Source organism: Trachinotus anak, unplaced genomic scaffold, assembly GCF_046630095.1.
Source record: "Trachinotus anak isolate AG129_WGS33_773 ecotype Australia unplaced genomic scaffold, CSIRO_AGI_Tana_v1 ptg000043l, whole genome shotgun sequence".
Classification (NCBI taxonomy): domain Eukaryota; kingdom Metazoa; phylum Chordata; class Actinopteri; order Carangiformes; family Carangidae; genus Trachinotus; species Trachinotus anak.
In genome coordinates this window covers 2,501-23,361 of record NW_027273894.1, presented here as the reverse complement: position 1 = coordinate 23,361, position 20,861 = coordinate 2,501, and the positions used below count along the sequence as shown (strand labels likewise).

General features: G+C 41.9%; 1 pseudogene; it reads right to left on the bottom strand.

Annotated features, from left to right (window-relative positions):
- Window positions 1-7,761: 7,761 nt before the first annotated feature.
- Window positions 7,762-14,085, bottom strand: LOC139615223 (coxsackievirus and adenovirus receptor homolog pseudogene; annotated as a pseudogene).
- Window positions 14,086-20,861: the final 6,776 nt, after the last annotated feature.

The following is a 20,861-nucleotide window of genomic DNA, read 5'->3' as shown; positions in this document are numbered from 1 at the left end:
TAAAGTTAATCGTAATTCATTTGAAAGCCTTATTCTTAGTCTGTCACACCCAAACTGGAAGACACAAAAACCAGTCCTACTAGTTACTGTATATCGTCCACCTGCCCCTTACTCTGAGTTCTTATCTGAGTTCTCAGACTTTTTATCTGAGTTAGTTCTCAGCACAGATAAAGTTATCATGGTGGGTGATTTTAACATTCACGTAGATGTTGAAAGTGACAGCCTGAGTATTGCATTTAATTCATTATTAGACTCAATTGGCTTCTCTCAGCATGTTAATGAACCCACTCACTCTTTTAACCATACCCTTGATCTGGTTCTGACTTATGGGATTGACATTGAATATCTAACAGTTTCTCCCAGAAACCCTCTTTTATCTGACCATTCTCTGTTAACATTTGAGTTTTCAGTCATGGACTACACAGCATCTGGGGAAAAAATCTATTACAGCAGGTGTCTCTCTGACAATACCATTAGCAAATTTAAAGAAAGAATCCCATCAGTACTTAGCCCACTGCCATGTATCAATGCAGTAGGGAACAGCTCTCTTAACTTCACATCCACACAGGTTGATGATCTTGTTGACAGTACTGTAGCCTCACTGCGTGCAACTCTAGACACTGTGGCCCCTCTGAGGAAGAAGGTAGTGAGTCAGAGAAGGCTAGCTCCATGGTACAACTCAGAAACACGAGCTTTAAAGCAAAATTCAAGGAAACTAGAAAGAAGGTGGCGTTCTACTAACCTGGATGAATCTCTAAAGCCTCCGTAAAGCCAGAACATCCTATTATTCATCATTGATAGAAGAAAACAAGAACAATCCCAGGTTTCTGTTCAGCACTGTAGCCAGGCTGACAGACAGCCACAGCTCTGTTGATCCATCTATACCTTTAGCCCTCAGCTGTAATGACTTTATGAGCTTCTTTACAAATAAAATTGTCTCTGTTAGAGAAAAAATTCACCATCTCCTCCCCACAGCCGGCTCAGATGTACTGTCCAGTTCAGCAGCTTCAGAGTCGACTGTAACTGGCTTATATTTTGACTGTTTCTCTCCTGTACATCTCCCTGAGCTCACTTCAACAGTTTCATCATCTAAACCATCGACTTGTCTTCTTGACCCCGTTCCAACAAGGTTGTTCAAAGAAGTTTTTCCTTTAATTGACACCTCTATATTAAGTCTGATTAACTTATCTTTATCAACTGGTTATGTACCGCAGGCTTTTAAAGTTGCAGTAATTAAACCTCTACTTAAAAAGCCTACTCTTGATCCTGATGTTTTAGCCAAGACCTATGGTTGACCTATATCCAACCTCCCCTTTATTTCCAAAATCCTTGAGAAGGTTGTTGCAAACCAGTTATGTGATTATTTGCACAGGAATGGTTTGTTTGAAGATTTTCAGTCAGGTTTTAGAGTCCATCATAGCACAGAAACAGCTCTGGTTAAGGTTACCAATGATCTCCTCATAGCTTCAGACAATGGACTTGTCTTTGTACTTGTCCTACTAGATCTTAGTGCCGCATTTGACACCATTGATCATAAGATTTTATTACAGAGACTAGAACATATGGTCGGCATCAAAGGAACCACACTAAGCTGGTTTAAGTCATATCTGTCAGATAGACTCCAGTTTGTTCATGTTAACAATGACTCCTCTATCATCACAGAAGTTAGTCATGGAGTTCCACAAGGTTCTGTGCTAGGACCAATGCTCTTCAGTCTATATATGCTCCCTCTGGGAAACATTATTAGGAGGCACCAGATAAATTTCCATTGTTACGCAGATGACACCCAGCTGTACTTATCCATGAAGCCAGGTGAGACTAACCAGATAGCCAAGCTTCAGGTGTGTCTTAAGGACATAAAAACCTGGATGACCAGTAATTTCTTACTCTTAAATTCAGACAAAACTGAAGTTATTGTAATTGGCCCAAAACACCTCAGAGATACACTATGTGATAATATACTGACTTTGGATGACATCACCTTGGCCTCCAGTGCTACAGTCAGAAACCTTGGTGTCATTTTTGACCAGGACTTGTCCTTTACTTCACATATAAAGCAAGTCTCTAGGACAGCCTTCTTCCACCTGCGCAATATTGCTAAAATCAGACCCATTCTATGTCTAAAGGATGCTGAAAAACTAGTTCATGCATTTGTTACCTCAAGACTGGACTATTGTAACTCTTTATTGTCAGGATGTCCCAAAAATTCAGTAAAAAGCCTCCAACTGATCCAGAATGCGGCAGCACGAGTACTGACAGGAACTAGGAAACGAGATCACATCTCTCCTGTGTTAGCCTCTCTGCATTGGCTCCCTGTAAACTCTAGAATCGAATTTAAAATCCTCCTCCTCACCTACAAAGCCATTCATGGTCAGGCACCATCGTACCTTAGAGAGCTTATAGTTCCCTATTTTCCCAATAGGACACTTCGCTCTCTAAATGCAGGTCAACTTGTGGTTCCCAGAGTTTGTAAGAGTAGAATGGGGGGCAGAGCCTTCAGCTATCAGGCTCCTCTCCTGTGGAACCAGCTCCCAGTGTGGGTTCGGGAGGCAGACACCCTCTCTACCTTTAAGATCAGGCTTAAAACTGTCTTGTTTAGTAAAGCTTATAGTTAGGGCTGGCTCGGGTATGTCCTGACCCATCCCTTAGTTATGCTGCTATAGAGCTAGACTGCTGGGGGATTCCCATGATTCACTGGGCGCTCTCTCTCTATTTCTGTCTCTCTCCCCCTCTCTCTCTCGATAACTTCATGCCATTAACTTTGTATTTTTTCTCTCCCGTAGTTTGTGCTTCTCCTCTCTCTCCCTCTCTCTGTCCTCATTCTGCAGGTATCTCTGCTTCTGGAGCAGCAGGATCCAGATCCACCACTACTCATCTTTACTATTAACCACTGTTACCTGTCATTATTATTGATAACACCATTACCGATACAGCTGTTCCTGGTCTCTCTCTCTCTCTCTTCTCTCCCCTCTCCTCCCCCTCCCCCTCTTTCTATCTTCTCCTAAACCCAACCGGTCGAGGCAGACGGCCGCCCACCCCGAGCCCGGTTCTGTTGGAGGTTTCTTCCTGTTAAAAGGGAGTTTTTCCTCCCCCCTGTCGCCAAGCGCTTGCTCTTTGTGGGAACTGTTGGGTTTATTCTGTAACAAAGTAAGGTCTTGACCTTACCCTGTAAAGTGCCTTGAGATAATGTATATTATGATTTGGCGCTATACAAATAAAATTGAATTGAATTGAATTGAATTGAATTGTGTGGGGATCAGGTGGAGGGTGTTTACACTCTTATGTGCTTCATATTTGTGCACCCTCATACCTCAAGAACTGTCTTAGCCCAGCTGAGATGCTTAGTTTAATACACAAGCTTTAAGACCTTATTGCTGAGCTTCTCTCAAGATGTACACAGTTTCACAGTTTAACCCTATAATGCCAAATGCATCAAATTTGATACAAGCATTTCTGAGACCTATTGCATCAGCTTATGGTAAAAACTTCACTCAAAACCCTCTTGTATCCAATCTGATACTTGTCTTCCAACCCCTGGTGGATACCTTTATCGCTACAACAATTCAAATACAGTACATGGTACAATCCAAGTTGGCCACCTTCTGATAGTTCCCAACTCACTGGATCAAGGTAAAGAAAATTGCGATTTTTACGATTTTCCTGTGACATTTTCTTTGAATTTTTTAGTAATATTCTAACATGAACACTTAATCTGTTGAAGCAAGTTATAATTACATAATTTTTTGCATTTTAGTATGTAGTAAAATCGTGTATAAAATTTGGAAAGGGCCAAATAAAGGTTCCAGATTCAAGAAATCAGAATTTTCTGTCCATTATTTCTGGGGTCAGGCATTACAGGGTTAAAGGTCCCATATTGTATAAAGGTAGATGTCCATGTGTTTTGTTTTGTTTTTTTTAAATATATAGCAGGTCTAAGAGAGGACCTATAATACTTTTATGAGTTTTCACTGTCTTACAGTTTTCTATAAGATTTTGTGCACATAAATTTTATACAGAGTTTCAAAGCTCAAAGTTCCCACCAAAGAGGAAAATTCTGTCAAGGCAAAACCCAGTTTTCTCATTTGTGTGAAGCACCTTGTTGAGGGTCCAGACCTTACTTCCTGGACCGACTGATGTCAATAGGTCTCTTGGTGCTGCCCACCTGAAGCTGGACAGCCCCTGCAAGCTTGGTATGCCCAGCACATAGGCACAGCACATAATTACTGATAATTAAGAGTTAACTTTAGTTTTGTAGCTAAAAAGATGGTATGGAGAGATCTATTTGATTGTTTTCTAGGTTCCACTGCTCCAAACATTTTATCATCGAAAATCATTTCATAGTTTATTGTTGGTGGGCAATTTACTTATTGACCTTTTCCTCTAAAGGGTTTGTAGATAAAAACTAAAACCAACACATTCTATAATTAAACAATCAGTGGAAGCTGATTCACGTCTTCATCAGTAGAGACTTCCAGTGAGAATCAGCAATCTAACTGAAGAAGTGCAGGTTCTGCCAAAGCCACACATTGTTCAGGGACAGCAGGACTTTAACATGAAGTTCAACACATTCTGTCCATGTCATATCTTCACTCCTGTGGCTCAGTAAGTTATTTTGTCTGCTGTTTTGTAACTTTTACACAGTGTAATTATCTATTAATCGATCAATCAAACTTTACTTGTATAGCAGTTTTAATTCAGGTTAGTGCAGTTCAAAGTGCTTCACAGATGACCAATAAACTTAAAAGAAAAGGAAAATCAAGTAAGAACAAAGGTGATGATGAGATACAATGAAATAGATTTAAAAAGTTATAACATTAACAAAAACATAAGATAATTAATAATAAAAGAATAGGTGAAAAAGATAAAAGAACAGATAACATAACAATAAAATATAATTCATTATGCAGTCCCTTTTTTAATTTTCCCTTCATTTATTGAAATAAAAACATGAAACTTTTTAATTCAAATAGCAGTGCATACAATACTGAGAGAGAGAGAGAGAGAGAGAGAGAGAGAGAGAGAGAGAGAGAGAGAGAGATCAAACTGTCACAACCAGGCTAGGACTTAGGACGCAGATGCAGGATAGTTTTCTCACAAAAAGTCTTTATTGCTAAATCAGACTCGAACAAACAAAAAACACTCCTGAAAACTGGAGGAACTAAACTAAGAGACTTATAACCAAAAATCACTCGATGAGGAGGAACAAGAACAAAACCAAAAGGTACAGGGTACCGACTTGCTTCAAGACTGTGGAAGGCTAGAATGGTCATATACAGATGTCGACATAAATGACACACTGGCACAAGACAAGGGGAGACGCAGGCTCTTATACACATGGTAACGAGGACAGGTGGAAACACTCAAACAACCAAACCAAGAAACACGAGGGAGGGCAAGTGACCTGAAACGAGAGGAGAGTTACTCTTTCAAAATAAAACAGGAAATGACAAGACAAGACATGGAGACAGGACAATAACCCAACATGACCTCACCGCGGTGTGACACAAATGAAGTCCCACTTGAAATTACTGAGCTTCTTGATGAGTGTGTTGTCATGCAGGTTCACTGATTGTCTTCTCTTTGACCATTTTCCCGGTCTTCATGGTATGCACCTTGTCATGGCTTAGTTCTGTGCCACTGAGGATTAATATCAGTGCATGTTGTGAAAAACAATGTAGAACAAAATAAATATTCATCTTGAAATATCTCTCACAAAACATTTTTTGAGTTATTTATAAATGGGATGAAAATGTAGACACCACAAGGAACAGGGAGGAAACTGTATGACAGTTTCTTGTCCATTCATGTCCTCTTAAGTCTGATACTGACAACAGCTCTTCTTTGTCCCTCCTACTCAGGTTTTATATGTTACCAAACTAACCACCAGCTATAGCAATCTAAAGCCTTACAACCCTGGCTTTATTTAATGGAATAATGTTATTTACTTAAAGTTAAGTACTCAAAGTATTGTGCGTGTTTAGCTCAGACTTTACAGCACTTAAAGAGGGATTTGGTGAGGTAAGATAATGCACTAAAATAAAATGTCCTTTTCTGTTTGGAGAAAGTGGAATGTTAAAAATGCAAATGCCTGTAAGTAAACTATAAAGTAATATAATGCAAAAAAAACTTCAACAATGTTTAGCTTATTTCAGTACTAGTTTAAATGCTGGGAGTGAAAACACCTCCCAATTTCTCACATTTGTTTAATGGAATATGTATACAGCAGGAAGATGAACACGTGGACACTTTCTATTCTATGTTGGGATAAGGAATGAACATGACACAGCAGAGGAGCAAGGGGCACCTACAGATTTAAAGTTTTGTGATTTAAAACAACTCTCAAGTAAAGGGCCAGACACTGCAATTGAATAGAGGAACAGTACTTTGTATTGTCAACACATAGATCATTGCTACAGCCCAGGAGCTGCACTTCCGACAGATCTATAGAAGGATTAATGCTTCTTTGTCTGAACCTCTGGCCCTCAGCTGGCTGATACAAATGGGAGAGAAAAATAGAGAGCAGGTGTGCTTTTTCATGCTATCTACAGTATGTATGTCTTATATGTCCCTATCTTCTTTTGTGTGTGTGTCCAGTTCACAGCTTGACGTCATTGGCCATTGACATTACACAGACCTTGGAGCAAAAGTAAGGCTAAATAAGTCACTGTGTTGGCTGCGTTAGGGTTAGCTGCAGCAAAACAACACAACACAATGTGAGAACCTGAGTGGGTAGAGTATGTTTTATGTCTTGTACTGCAGAGAAACTTCTCCTAATGTTGTCATGAAAGTGATACAGTGCTGGAGGTCAGCTGTTACCTTGGAAAAAAAATATTTGGTTTAATATTTATGCTAGGTTAGCTGTAGCTATAAGTATGTGGATTTTCTTGTACAAAAACACATTTATATATCACTATGTAAAATTACAACAGAAAAACAATAAAAAACAAATAATGAAAATGGAACCCACACTGTAAACCCCAATTCATTCATGACAAAATTTTATTGTTAAGTCCACACAAGTGTTCAGGACTGTTAAAATGAAACTTTATGTTCACTTGACACAAATACTCATCCCTCATTAGCTCTAAAGCCAAAAGTAGCTTAAAGTTGATACAGCCTAATTATTTCAGGGCCAATTGACAACACATATATTGTTCACTCTATTTTGATAGTTCAATGGAGTCCAAATAGTTGTAAGATAAGTTACTTTCTTGTTCAATAAAATGAAAATTTTATGTTCACTTTACATACCAAAAACATGTAATTATGACAAGTTGCAGAGTTATGCTGAACACAAAAAGGTTGTTGTCCTAACATAAAACTGTCATAATGTTCTGTTTTTGTCAAAGTAAAGTAAAGTTTAAAGTTTGAGTACAAGTTAAATTTCTTTGTTTGCATAACTTAAAATCTTTGAGTAGAAACAAAACCTAAATTTGTGTTGCCTGCATATAACCCAACTTATATATTAAATGTTAAAATCACATATATTGAGCTCAATGACTAGCACAGAAATTTTGCACAGTTTAAATTTTAAGTTGTTTCAACTTGCTAATTGGTGGAAAAAATGTGAACTCAGTTTAATATGTATTTGACAAGTCTATTTGCTGTCATAACATAGAATTGCCACAATATTCTGTTTTACAGACTTATTTCCTACAGATGATTTGCTTAAAATTAGTTAAAGTAATGTTAAATCCAAGGACTGAAGACAAATTCCATTTTTTGTTCATAACTTGAAATCTTTTGAGTTGGTTAGGGTTAGGGTTAGTTTGAATTTGTGTAATAATGTTTATGTAAATATGACATAAATTAATATTTAAGGTCATATATTGTAGCCCTAAATATTCTACATCCTCAACCTCTAACCTGTAATATTGTATTGCTCAATACAATACTATAGGTTAGGTGTTGTTGTAAAGCTCAAAGAAGATTTCATGTTAAGCATTTGGTGTCTTTAAAATGTTATTATAATTTGAATCAGATATAAAAAATAAATATTAAATATTCTTATCCTATCCTAGCCTATATTATTTTCACATATTAAACATTTTTAACCATCCTTACTGACAACTTCTTGGTAGCATTATTAGCTGAATACATCCAATGGTCAGTATTTAACCCTAACCCAGAGTCTGAAGCCTCATTCATAGCTCTGGCAGTCTCTGAGGTAGTCATGAAGCTCCCTCATGGCAAGGCACCAGTTGTGGATTAAGGCTTTGGACATTGTTGAGCCCTTCATGGCTGACATGCCTCTTCAGTGCCGTGTGGAGGTTGGGGACAGTACCTGCGGAGTGGCAGACTGGGTTGGTGGTTCCCATTTTTACATATTGTAATGTCCCTCATTAAGCAGACGATGAGACGTTAGTCGGTTTCTGCTGCAACTTTATTGCGCCCAATAACACAGACTACTGTGGACCGTAGCCAACGCCAAAATAACAAAACAGAGTTGCTGTGAATTCTATACTAGCCTCTCACTTAGCCTCTCAAACATCAACTGGCTGCTGAGCACCAAAGCAGGAAGACAAGGACAATTAACTCCTAGCCAATTACAGGTGTGCTATCTCCCACTGATCACTGTTACAGGTAGCTCACATGATGGACAGGCTTCACAGCATCTAAGCTGACAACATGTTCATTGACAGTCTGTAATTATCAGTACTGCAACTCAGCAGACCTTATGTCTGAATTAAACTAACATTTCTCACAGTAACAATCATAACAGTTAAACACTAACATGAACCCAGTCCGTTACAATACATACATTTTGCATTCAGTGAAATGTTATTTTTCTATTGTATTGTTGCAAAAGCAAAGAAATAATTTTACTGAAATTCAACTCCGACTGCCAGGTAGCTAGGTATTTTGGGTATTTTGCTCATAGTAAAAGCATCAGTGCACAGATAACACAAGTGATAGTTATCTATTAAACATCATGATGTCTGTGTAACCATAAAAGAAGAAAAGATACCCTTATAAAAATTGAAATATTTTACACAAAATACAGTTTTCAATCACATACTGTATTTATTTATTTATTTCATTTAAATGAAACTTAAAGGTTGTACAAACAAAACTGTGTACCAAAAACAGAATCAACATTTTACCATACTGTACACACACATGTGAACACATGCCATCATTTAGACATAAAAAGGCATAAACTGACACAAGGCCAACTGCCAGAAAGGGAAAAAACTTTAGGGACCAAAATGAATATATCTCTGGCTGAGTAATACAACACTACCACACTATTGATACCACTGTATCAATAAAATAACTCAAGAGATCATATGTTATAATCACTGAATGAATCAATTCTCCTATCTCACGGGGTTTTTCCATATAACTTCTTCACAACAAAAGCATCCCCTGTTTTGCCAGTTGAAAGCTTTTAATGTGAAGCTGCAAGAGCAGGAAAGGTTTGGTATGCATTACCAAACACAGCTCCATTTAGACTAAAAGCAACTGATAAACGATATAATGAAGCTGATTTCTGAAAGTACCAACAGAAAAACAGGAGCGAAACAAATTCCTTAAAATCGGGTTGTCTCATTGATCTCCAGCACAGACACACAAGTTGAGATACTGAGGACACAACTGAGGGGAGGGGACCATCACAGGTTGTCCCTGCCAGCAGGAAAGACCACCACAATGGCAGGCACAGCATGGCTATTCCCTTCAGTATGTAGTTGACATGTATGTTGACAGTGCCATGCAGCTAAAGTGTACCAATCCAGGCTCATGGAAAACACCTTATGTTTTTTGCTCAATCTTGGCTTTCAGTTTGTCTCTTTTAATGTGCAACAGTACTTGCTGAATGAAAAGTGTTCAACATAGATTTTGGGTGATGAAGGTGCCAAACACAAATAAACCCAAAGAGAAATCTGAGGGCATCAGGCCAGGAATGGAGGGGTGATGTCATCCCTCTGCCTTCAAGGATTATACTGCGTTGACATGGTTACAGGAAGACTGCATTTCCCTCTTCATCATTAGGGACAATGGACAGTAGGTACAGTACACAGCATTAATGAGTACATCCCTTCTGAGCGTAAAGATTTTTTTTCCCCTAAATGATCAACATTCCAATCATTAAGGCAAAAATTAAATTTATTAAACATATATATAAATGCTATCAAACTTTATATCTGTTCTCCTCCCTGCTGAAGTAAACCGTCTTTTTAGTGTAAATTGTCATGATCCTCCTTGATCACATTCACCTCCAGTTTCAGCACTTCCAGTGTTCAGGTCAGAACTTCCCAGAAGCCTGCTGCTCTTCACATCGATCCAGATCTTTGCCATTCTCTTCATTTGATCACCACTTGGGGGTTTCCTGTACTATGTATGGCATCATTACCCTCAAAAAGTATAATGATGTCACCATGGTGTCCAAATGCCAAACATTCTACCCATTTATTTTCTATATTATGCAAATGTTGATAAAACATTTTTTCACTCTCAATGAAATGTTTGACAGATCTACTCTTATTCCGTTAGACTGACTACCTTTAATCCAAGAAACAAGGTGGCTGTGAGAAGCCAGGTTACAGCAGGCTATTGAAGGATGAGTGTGAATGCACTGTATTTACTGTTATGTAGTTACTGTTAAATCTGTGTGTTACAAAATAACTTCTGTAAAAACTTCCAGGAGGATAACTCCTTCCATTGTAAGTATGACAATGCTGCATTCATGGTATCCATATTTGAAGTGTGCTTGGTAGATCTGCCCATCCTACATCCCAATGAAAACACCTATGCTGTGTGAATATGGACATATGTGTGCACGTGCATTAAAATGCTACACAATTAACGGTCCCAGTTTTGAGGTTTAAAAATATGGTCACCGAAATTGTGCACTGCAAAGGGGCCACGCTTTCCAAAAAAGCACTTACTTATTACAGTCTTTATGACATATTAGAGAGACAGGTCTTCTCCCTGCTATCCGTGATTACTTCTGTCACTGTACAAAAGATGTCATATCTCAGATAAAGATGCTTCCCAATTCAAAGCTTCTGTCAACCTTCCCTTTTATAAACCTTTGATCAATCTTTAGATGCAAAAATACAGTAGGATATGTATTCAGTTTTTACCCCTGCTATTCACTTGTCTTTTACAATGTGTAATCATCAGTACAAATAATGTTTGATTTGAACATGTAAAGTTTGTGCAAATACATCAAGTAACTCTATTCAAATAAAACTGAGCATCTTTGGCACAGAAGGTCTATTAGGAATTCAATTTTAAGTTCAAATTGAAAGTTGAAGCAGGACTCACCAGAAATATAACTTTGTTTGTATGTTTTCTGTGAAAGTTACAGAGGTGGCAAGTGAAAGTGTGAGAAAATCATGTTCTCAGTCTGTCGAGCTAACACAAACAGCCAACAACATATAGGCTGTGACACACATGTAAAATGTGCCTACACACACACACACACACACACACACACACGAAAACCTGAGATGAATGAACTTTTCTGCTGCCTGGGGAATTAAAGAGAACCAGAGAAAAAAGCTGAAAAGACAGAGAGTGATTATCATTTTGCTGGGATGTAAAACAACCTCTTCTCCTGAATAAAGCCCTTATGCTTTACATGAGCAATGTATTTAACACACACACACACACACACACACACACACACACACACCTACTTTTGTCACTTTTGGGCAAGGGTTAGGGTTTATAGACTTGCATTTATTTCCTTGAGATTTACCCTAACCTTAACAACTGACCCAAAAATCAGCTTTTTCCCAATTGGGGACACAGGTTTTGTCCCAAATTAACTGGTCTGAAGTCTGAAATTTGTCCCCAAAAATGCATAAAGTCACACACACACACACACACACACAAACACGAAAACCTGAGACGAATGAACTTTTCTGCTGCCTGGGCAATTAAAGAGAACCAGAGAAAAAAGCTGAAAAGACAGAGGGTGATTATCACTTTGCTGGGATGTAAAACAACCTCTTCTCCTGAATAAAGCCCTTATGCTTTACATGAGCAATCTATTTAACACACACACACACACACACACACACACACCTACTTTTGTCACTTTTGGGCAAGGGTTAGAGTTTATAGACTTGCATTTATTTCCTTGAGATTTACCCTAACCTTAACCACAGACCCAAAAATCAGCTTTTTCCCAATTGGGGACACAGGTTTTGTCCCCAATTAACTGGTCTGAAGTCTGAAATTTGTCCCCAAAAATGCGTAAAGTCACACACACACACACACACACACACACACACACAAATATTTACAGGCAGATTATTACATGCACCTGTTCACCATTAAGCTTTACTTTAACTTCTCATTAACAATTTAGCCCAGTGGTGGATGTTTTCAGGGACATTGAGGGAAATTAAACTTTTCTTTTTGACATTACCATTGGAAAATGATGAATTCTTCAGACTTCAGGATCAAAGTGAACATGATTTGAGACATCAACGATAGAGAGGCAGACAGAAGGCTACACATTGATCACAGTCATTTTGAAGGTTAGCGCATCTACAGCATAAGGTTTTTTTTTTTTAATCTTTAAAGCTTTTATTGTGTTTCCATTATCTAGTTTCCTGTTGTATGAGACAGGTTTTGTATTGCTGTCCTTGTTTTGACTTTAGAGTGGTTCATCACTCTGTGTAAATGGAGTCTTGTATTTATTTAATAAAGAAAAGTCTGTCAAGGTTATGCTGAAGTTAGTTGGTAGGCAGCAATAATAATTTCATTCATTTCTTCCTCCTCCTGTTTTGAGGTGTTTTTAAAAGTATAATTTTCATTGAACCACACATCAAAAACATAGGGTTAGGGTTCCCGGGGTGGTATTCTTGCCCAGTGGTACCGGATAGGTGCCACACCTTCCTCAGATCTACAATGTAGCACTTTGGTGTTGCCGGCCCCCTCAGTGTAATAACACTTGGGCTTTGATGGCCGTTCCAGCAGTCTGAGGACTGCCTTGATGCTTTGGATGCCTGGAAGCTTCTTAACCTGGCAATAGTAGATGCCGGTGTCTTTGTGAGTCAGCAGCAAAAGACGAATGGCAGCATCTCCTTTCTCAGGGTCCTGTGAGTCAAAGTAGACTCTGCCCTTTAGAGGTTCATAATAGTTGTCGTAGATATGCCCGGCCGTATACAGAAGCACCTCTGCCTTATCCATTGGGTGGCGTACGGACTTTACGCTCCATTCGATCTCCAAATTTCCTTCATCTTCCAGGCCAGTGGTGAAGAAGCAGTCGAGCTTCACATTCGCTCCCAAGGCCTTCTCCACAATCTTGTTGTTACTGGTGTTGATTTCCAGTCCTTTAGCTGATAGGGCTATGATAAGAAGTAGGAAGGCATGCCTGTCCATGGTAACATCTGTCTTACGGACGGAATTGCCTCTTATACCTAAAAAAAATAAAACAATGGTAATAGGTGTGAACTTGGAAGCACACGGTCTGCTTCCAAATTCCTATCAGTTTCACTAGCATTAGCTCGCTAATTAGCACTGTTTCAAATGGTGGCAATATTCAAAGCCACACAGAATAAACACGCCACATGTTTGGTCTCAGGAGGGAAAGCATGATTTGTGCCTGTCACAGTGACTGATGCCCACTCACCTGCACGTTGGTTCTACTGCAATTTCAACTCGGCCGATGAGGAAGACAAGTGCCTTGTGTGCAGCTTCCCAGCTCGTTTACGCCACGTGTTTGGCCAACTTCCTGTTCACACAGGAAGTGAAAAAGTTGACCTCTGCTAACAAGTGGAAATGTGGAAGATTCCACATTTTCACCTTCAAGCGATTCCGCATTTCAACTCCAGAAGCGAGAATGTGGAAGGCTTCCAGATTTCACACTTCCAAGTCAGAACTGTCCAGAATCTGGAAGCTGCCCCAAGCCTAAATACCACCAGTAAGCGAGAATATGGAAGCTGAACTGTCCAGAATGTGGAAGCTGAACTGTCCAGAATCCGGAAGCTGCCCCAAGCCTAAATACCACCAGTAAGCGAGAATATGGAAGCTGAACTGTGCAGAATATGGAAGCTGAACTGTCCAGAATCCGGAAGCTGCCCCAAGCCTAAATACCACCAGTAAGCGAGAATATGGAAGCTGAACTGTCCAGAATGTGGAAGCTGAACTGCCCAGAATGTGGAAGCTGAACTGCCCAGAATGTGGAAGCTGAATTGTCCAGAATCTGGAAGTTGCCCCAAGTCTAATAACTGGAACCAACACCCATGTGCAGTTGGCAGAAAAAAAAATGCTTTATTATCCTTACAGAAAAGCAGTATGAGTGTTCTCCTGACCCCGACATAATGAAAACTGTTGCTGGTATATAACATAATGTAAGAACATAGTGGCAAAAGAAAACAATTTACATAATTACTGCACATAATTTTTCTTACCAGCACTTTGTTTTTTGAAATATGTACTCAAAAATGTAAACACAGCCTCAGCGGCCTCGGCGGCCTCGACCTCGGCCTCTGCGGCTTCGGGAGCGGCCCTCTTTGGCCTCAGCGGCCCTAGCCTCACCTTCGGTGGCCTCGGCGGCCTTGGCCTCATCATTCTCTGCTGCCTCAGTGGCCTCGGCTTCTGCAGCCTCAGCTTTTTCAATATCTTTGGCCTCAGCAGCTTCGGCCTCTTCGGCCTCTGCGGCTTCAGCTTCGGCCTCTGCGGTCTCAGCTTCGGCCTCTGCGGCCTCAGCGTCTTCAGCCTCGGCGTCTTCAGCCTCAGCGGCTTTGGCCTCTGCAGCCTCAGCCTCAACGGCTTCGGCCTCTGCAGCCTCGGTCTCAGCGTCTTCAGCCTCAGCGGCTTTGGCCTCTGCAGCCTCAGCCTCAACGGCTTTGGCCTCTGCAGCCTCGGCGGCTTTAGCCTCTGCCACTTCAGCAGCTTCAGCCTCAGCTTCTTCGGCATCTTCGGCCTCAGTGGCTTCGGCCTCTGCAGCCTCAGCCTCTTCAGCCTCTGCCACCTCAGCAGCTTCGGCCTCAGCGGGCTCAGCTTCGGCGGCCTCGGCTCCTCCTTCCAGGCAGGAAGCTTGGTCTTCCTCAAGATGCTGGCTGAGGGGTGTGGGTGGAACAGGTTGCGTGGCCGTGGTGGCCTTGGGCTTCAGCTTGGACGGGGTGGTCAGGGCTCCATCGGTGGCCTCAAGCTGACTGGAAGGTGGCCTCCCTTTGCCATCTTTTGGCATGTTCAAGACAATGCTGAACTCCTTGAGGTGTGGGTGGCTGTTGCACAGCCTTTGGAGCGTGACTTCGATTTTGGAGGGTGTGGCTGTGGCTACTGGCGACATCAAGTTGGCCTTGGGCTTCCGCTTGGAAGAGGTAGACTGGACGGGGCTGAAAAGCTTCCTCTTGAGCCGGGAATGACGCTGGCTCCTGATCCTCAGCTCCTCAGAAGAGATTGAGCTGAGTGAGCTGGATTCAGGCTCGTCATCGTACACTGGTTCCTCGCCATCATCGCTGGTCTCAGAGGAGAGGGAGTAGGACGACTCTTCTTCATCATCGCAGACTATGGATTGGCGCTTTGCCTTGGCTTTACGTTTTTCACACTTGAGCGCCTTCATCCGTAGTCTGCAACTGTCATAAGCTGACTCTCTGCTGGGGAGCGCCACATAAAACCTTTCTGCAGTGGTGGGGTCATGACACATTGCCCGGGCCACCTTCCTCCTCTCTGTCTCTGACAAGTGCCGCTCAGCCTGAGTGGCCACACTGCTGCGGATCAAGTTGAAGTGAGTGGAATGTTCATTTTTCTTAAATCCCTCTTTGTCTATGGCATCTGAAAACGCAAGGCAAAGCAAGGAAGCTTTATTTGTATAGCCTTTTTTCACCAACAGTTGGTCTCCAGAGCAACAGAGGAGGGATCCCTAACCCAGGACGGGCAGGCATCTTACCCATCAGCATGGGGATCCGTCTCTTGGCAGTGTAAAGGAAACTCAGTTCCTGCTCCAAATCTAGTTGGTTGTCTGCAAAGAAGAGAAGGGAGGAGGAGGAGGGTTAGCCCCCCGCGAGAAGGGAATGGTGAATGTCGACACGTAATAAAAGAACTCACTGGTCTTTAGCCGCTTGACCCGCTGTTGCCGGGCGACAACATCCCTTCTAACCTCGGCTTGGAGCCTGGTCAGCTCATACAGTACACGGTCAATGTCCTCCACCTTCAGTCTGCTCTCTTCCAAGAAAACATTTTTGACGTGATTGTAGAGGCTGACGATGTTTATCATCATGTTGCGGATAGTGGTTGGCATATATCCTTTGTTCTTCAGGTAAGACGGGTATCTGTGGAAGAGAGTGCAAGAGAGGTGCAACCAACAGGCAGTCTTATTTGTATAGCCCAAACAGTTTGTCTCAAAGTACGGCATCATGAGATGATGCTGGGCTTTCACCCTTGCCTGGCTGACCACACACACACAGACAGACACACACTTACTTCCTGAGCTTGAGTGGAAGATTCCACATTCTCACCTGTTACTTTAAATTCGATTTCTACAGCAACTGGTGAGAAGATGGAATGCATACAGATACTGTTCTTGTGTGTGTATTTGATGTGATGATGAAAAACAGACAAACAGACAGACAGATAGACCTCGTTCTCTCTTGTATTTGTTCAGCTGACTTACAGACCTTGACTATTACCTTGATTTTACTTACTCTATCCCAATGTACATTATTAATGAACTGTCCAGAATCTGGAAGCTGCCCCAAGCCTAAATACCGCCAGTGAGCGAGAATCTGGAAGGGACTGTCCAGAATCCGGAAGCTGCCCCAAGCCTGAATACCGCTGTTAAGCGAGAATCTGGAAGAAGTAGCGAAAATATGGAACTGTCCACAATATGGAAGATGGAACTGTCCAGAATCCGGAAGGTGCACCAAGCCTAAATACTGCCATGAGCGAGAATCTGGAAGGGACTATCCAGAATCTGGAAGCTTCCCCAAGCCTAAATGGCTGCTGAAAGGCGCTCTATAGTACCAGGGACACAAGATAGTTCTGACAATTTCACGCCCCCTAGCTCAGCGGGGGAGCCGCCTAGAGATTCCGTTCCAACGACCCCACGCTTGCCTCGGGCAGACTTTTCCGTAGACGCCTGGATCATGGTTCTGGTACCTGGGGGAGCTGAGGAGCTCCGTTGGCCACTGCCTCCTCTCAGCGCGGGACGCGCAGCTAGTGAGCCCGTTCTCGCATATGTGGTGGAGGGACCCGAGACCTTTCAGGAACAGTCAGCCCTGCACCCGTGTGCCTCTCCGTTATCCGGTTATGGCCTTTTAGGCCTCTGGGGGTCAAGAGGTCAAGCCACTGTGCATTTATCCGGGCCCATGCCCATACATGGTAACTAGTGACAATGTGGTTAGGGTTAGGTTAGGTAAAAGGCGCAGCACTCTTGGGAGGGCTGCGAAGGGCACGGGCACACGAGGACCCATTAAAAACATTAAAATAGGTCTCTTTTAAGATAGTACCAGGTGCTTAAAATTCACTTAGGGGTGGTGGGGGGTTGGGCTGTGGATTCCTTAGTGTTTTAGTATTTTGTTAGGCAATACTGCTCTTTTGCTAGGGCTGGGTTTTGAACCCCAGTCATCTGTTTGGGGGTCCACAACCCTAACCCCTACACCACCGGGGGGACCCAGGAAACCATGATCCATTTTAGGAGAGTTATGGTTTAAAATAATGGTAAAATTCTAAAAAATAAAATAAAAGGAGCTGAGAAGGGATAAAACAAGGGCAGCCGTAAGAATGATGGTAGGATTAGACTGGTGAAATCTTTTTCAGACTGTGGACCTCTATTGGATAGGGGTTACAACCTGGGTTTGAACCCAGGTCTCCCGTGTCAGTGTACACAGTCTTATCCAGTACACCATCAAGGGCTCCAGTCTCACTGCCCGGCAAAGGTCAATGATAGGGTTAGGGTAGGTTGGAATAAGTTGTGGGGTCAAAGGTTGAGGTTAGGGATCAGGTGGGGTGAGGTTATGGTTAGGGTAGAGGTCAGGTCAACGTTAGGGATCAGTAAAATGTTGGTAGGGTGAAGGTGGGGTTATGGTTAGTATAGGGTTGGGATAAGTTGTGAGGTCAAAGGTTAGGGTTAGGTTAGGTAAAGAACGCAGCACTCTTAAGAGTGCTACGAGGGGCACGGGCACACGAGAACCCATGGAAATAAAAAAAAAAATTAAAAGAATAAATAAATAGGTCTCTTAAAACCTTCTTGTTGGGTTTCAGTGCTTACAAATAACTTAGGGGTGGTGGAAGGCTAAGGCCCTGGACATTTAGGTCTTTTGCTGTGAGATTAAATCTTCTGCCGGGACCGGGTTTCGAACTCCAGTCTACCGTATGCAGGTCCACGGCCTAAGCCACTCCACCACCAAGGGGACACAGGGAAAAGTAAGAGGGTCTAAATAAAAGGTAAATAGATAATTAAAAAGTAAAGAAATGAAGATAAAAACCCACGGTTTAAAAGGTTATTCCTTCAGGTGGTAATCAGGTTAAAAATTGGTAAAAAACCTTTGTTTTTTGGGGGGGGGGGGGGGGAAAGAAAGGCGACAGTCGGCACTCATTGTAACCATAAGGTTTTTATTGGTCCGGTGCTGGGTTTGAACCCCAGCTTCCCGGGTGGGTGCCCACTGCCTTATCCATTAGGCCACCAAAGGATACAACCATGTAAAACCAGACATAGAAATTGGGGTTAAAAGTAATCCTAAAAAGACCCAAAAATGATTAAATGAATATGTAAAAGGATTTAAAAACAGCCCTTAGTTTAAGGGTTGGAATTGACCTAAAAGGTAGGATCTGAGGGGAGAAGGGTTAATATGGGGTAGGGTAATAGGTTGTGGTTAGGGTTAGGTTGAGGTCAGGAAAGGTCAATGGTTGAGGTTAGGGTTGGGGTAGGGAGTGGTTAGGGTTAGGATTAAAAGACATGAAGGGCGATATTAAAAAAAAAAAAAAAAAAAAAAAAAAAAAAAAGGAGGAGGGGGGGGGGGGGGGTTTCTTGTAAGTATTGTAAGAAGAGAAACCGGGGTAGGGTTAGCAGGGATCGTGTATAGCTGGTTTCGAACCCTGCATTTCTAAAGGAAAGGTCTTGACTTGCACCACTACAGTACCATAGTGTTCCTCAGCAACGGACAGCGGAGTTCGCAGATTAATTAAAAATGTCAACTCCTGGATTCCCATTCCATCATTCCAGCAGGTGGAGAAGTTAGAGGGGAGAGTAAAAATACATAAAATCAAATAGATTTACCCAGTAATAATAAATACATAAATATTAAATTAAATTTGGAATATAAGAAGCATATTTACACGAGTGGATATAAAACCTAGACAGTTATAAGTTAATAAGTGCTAAAATTGAAATGCAGAAAAAAAATTAGGGTTAGGGTTAGGTTAGGTAAAAGGCGCAGCACTCTTGGGAGGGCTGCGAAGGGCACGGGCACACGAGGACCCATTAAAAACATTAAAATAGGTCTCTTTTAAGATAGTACCAGGTGCTTAAAATTCACTTAGGGGTGGTGGGGGTTGGGCTGTGGATTCCTTAGTGTTTTAGTATTTTGTTAGGCAATACTGCTCTTTTGCTAGGGCTGGGTTTTGAACCCCAGTCATCTGTTTGGGGGTCCACAACCCTAACCCCTACACCACCGGGGGGACCCAGGAAACCATGATCCATTTTAAGAGGGTTATGGTTTAAAATAATGGTAAAATTCTAAAAAATAAAATAAAAGGAGCTGAGAAGGGATAAAACAAGGGCAGCCGTAAGAATGATGGTAGGATTAGACTGGTGAAATCTTTTTCAGACTGTGGGCCCCTATTGGATAGAGGTTACAACCTGGGTTTGAACCCAGGTCTCCCGTGTCAGTGTCCACAGTCTTATCCAGTACACCATCAAGGGCTCCAGTCTCACTGACCGGTAAAGGTCAATGATAGGGTTAGGGTAGGTTGGGATAAGTTGTGGGGTCAAAGGTTGAGGTTAGGGATGAGGTGGGGTGAGGTTATGGTTAGGGTAGAGGGTTGGGTTTGGGTTAGGGTTATGGTTAGGGTTATGGTTATGGTTAGGGTTATGGTTATGGTTATGGTTAGGGTTATGGTTATGGTTAGGGTTATGGTTATGGTTATGGTTATGGTTAGGGTTATGGTTATGGTTAGGGTTATGGTTATGGTTAGGGTTATGGTTATGGTTAGGGTTATGGTTAGGGTTATGGTTATGGTTATGGTTATGGTTAGGGTTAGGGTTAGGGTTATGGTTATGGTTATGGTTAGGGTTAGGGTTATGGTTATGGTTATGGTTATGGTTAGGGTTAGGGTTATGGTTATGGTTATGGTTAGGGTTAGGGTTATGGTTAGGGTTAGGGTTATGGTTAGGGTTATGGTTAGGGTTATGGTTATGGTTAGGGTTATGGTTAGGGTTAGGGTTATGGTTATGGTTAGGGTTATGGTTAGGGTTATGGTTATGGTTAGGGTTATGGTTAGGGTTATGGTTAGGGTTAGGGTTAGGGTTAGGGTTAGGGTTAGGGTTAGGGTTAGGGTTAGGGTTAGGGTTAGGGTTAGGGTTAGGGTTAGGGTTAGGGTTAGGGTTAGGGTTAGGGTTAGGGTTAGGGTTAGGGTTAGGGTTAGGGTTAGGGTTAGGGTTAGGGTTAGGGTTAGGGTTAGGGTTAGGGTTAGGGTTAGGGTTAGGGTTAGGGTTAGGGTTAGGGTTAGGGTTAGGGTTAGGGTTAGGGTTAGGGTTAGGGTTAGGGTTAGGGTTAGGGTTAGGGTTAGGGTTAGGGTTAGGGTTAGGGTTAGGGTTAGGGTTAGGGTTAGGGTTAGGGTTAGGGTTAGGGTTAGGGTTAGGGTTAGGGTTAGGGTTAGGGTTAGGGTTAGGGTTAGGGTTAGGGTTAGGGTTAGGGTTAGGGTTAGGGTTAGGGTTAGGGTTAGGGTTAGGGTTA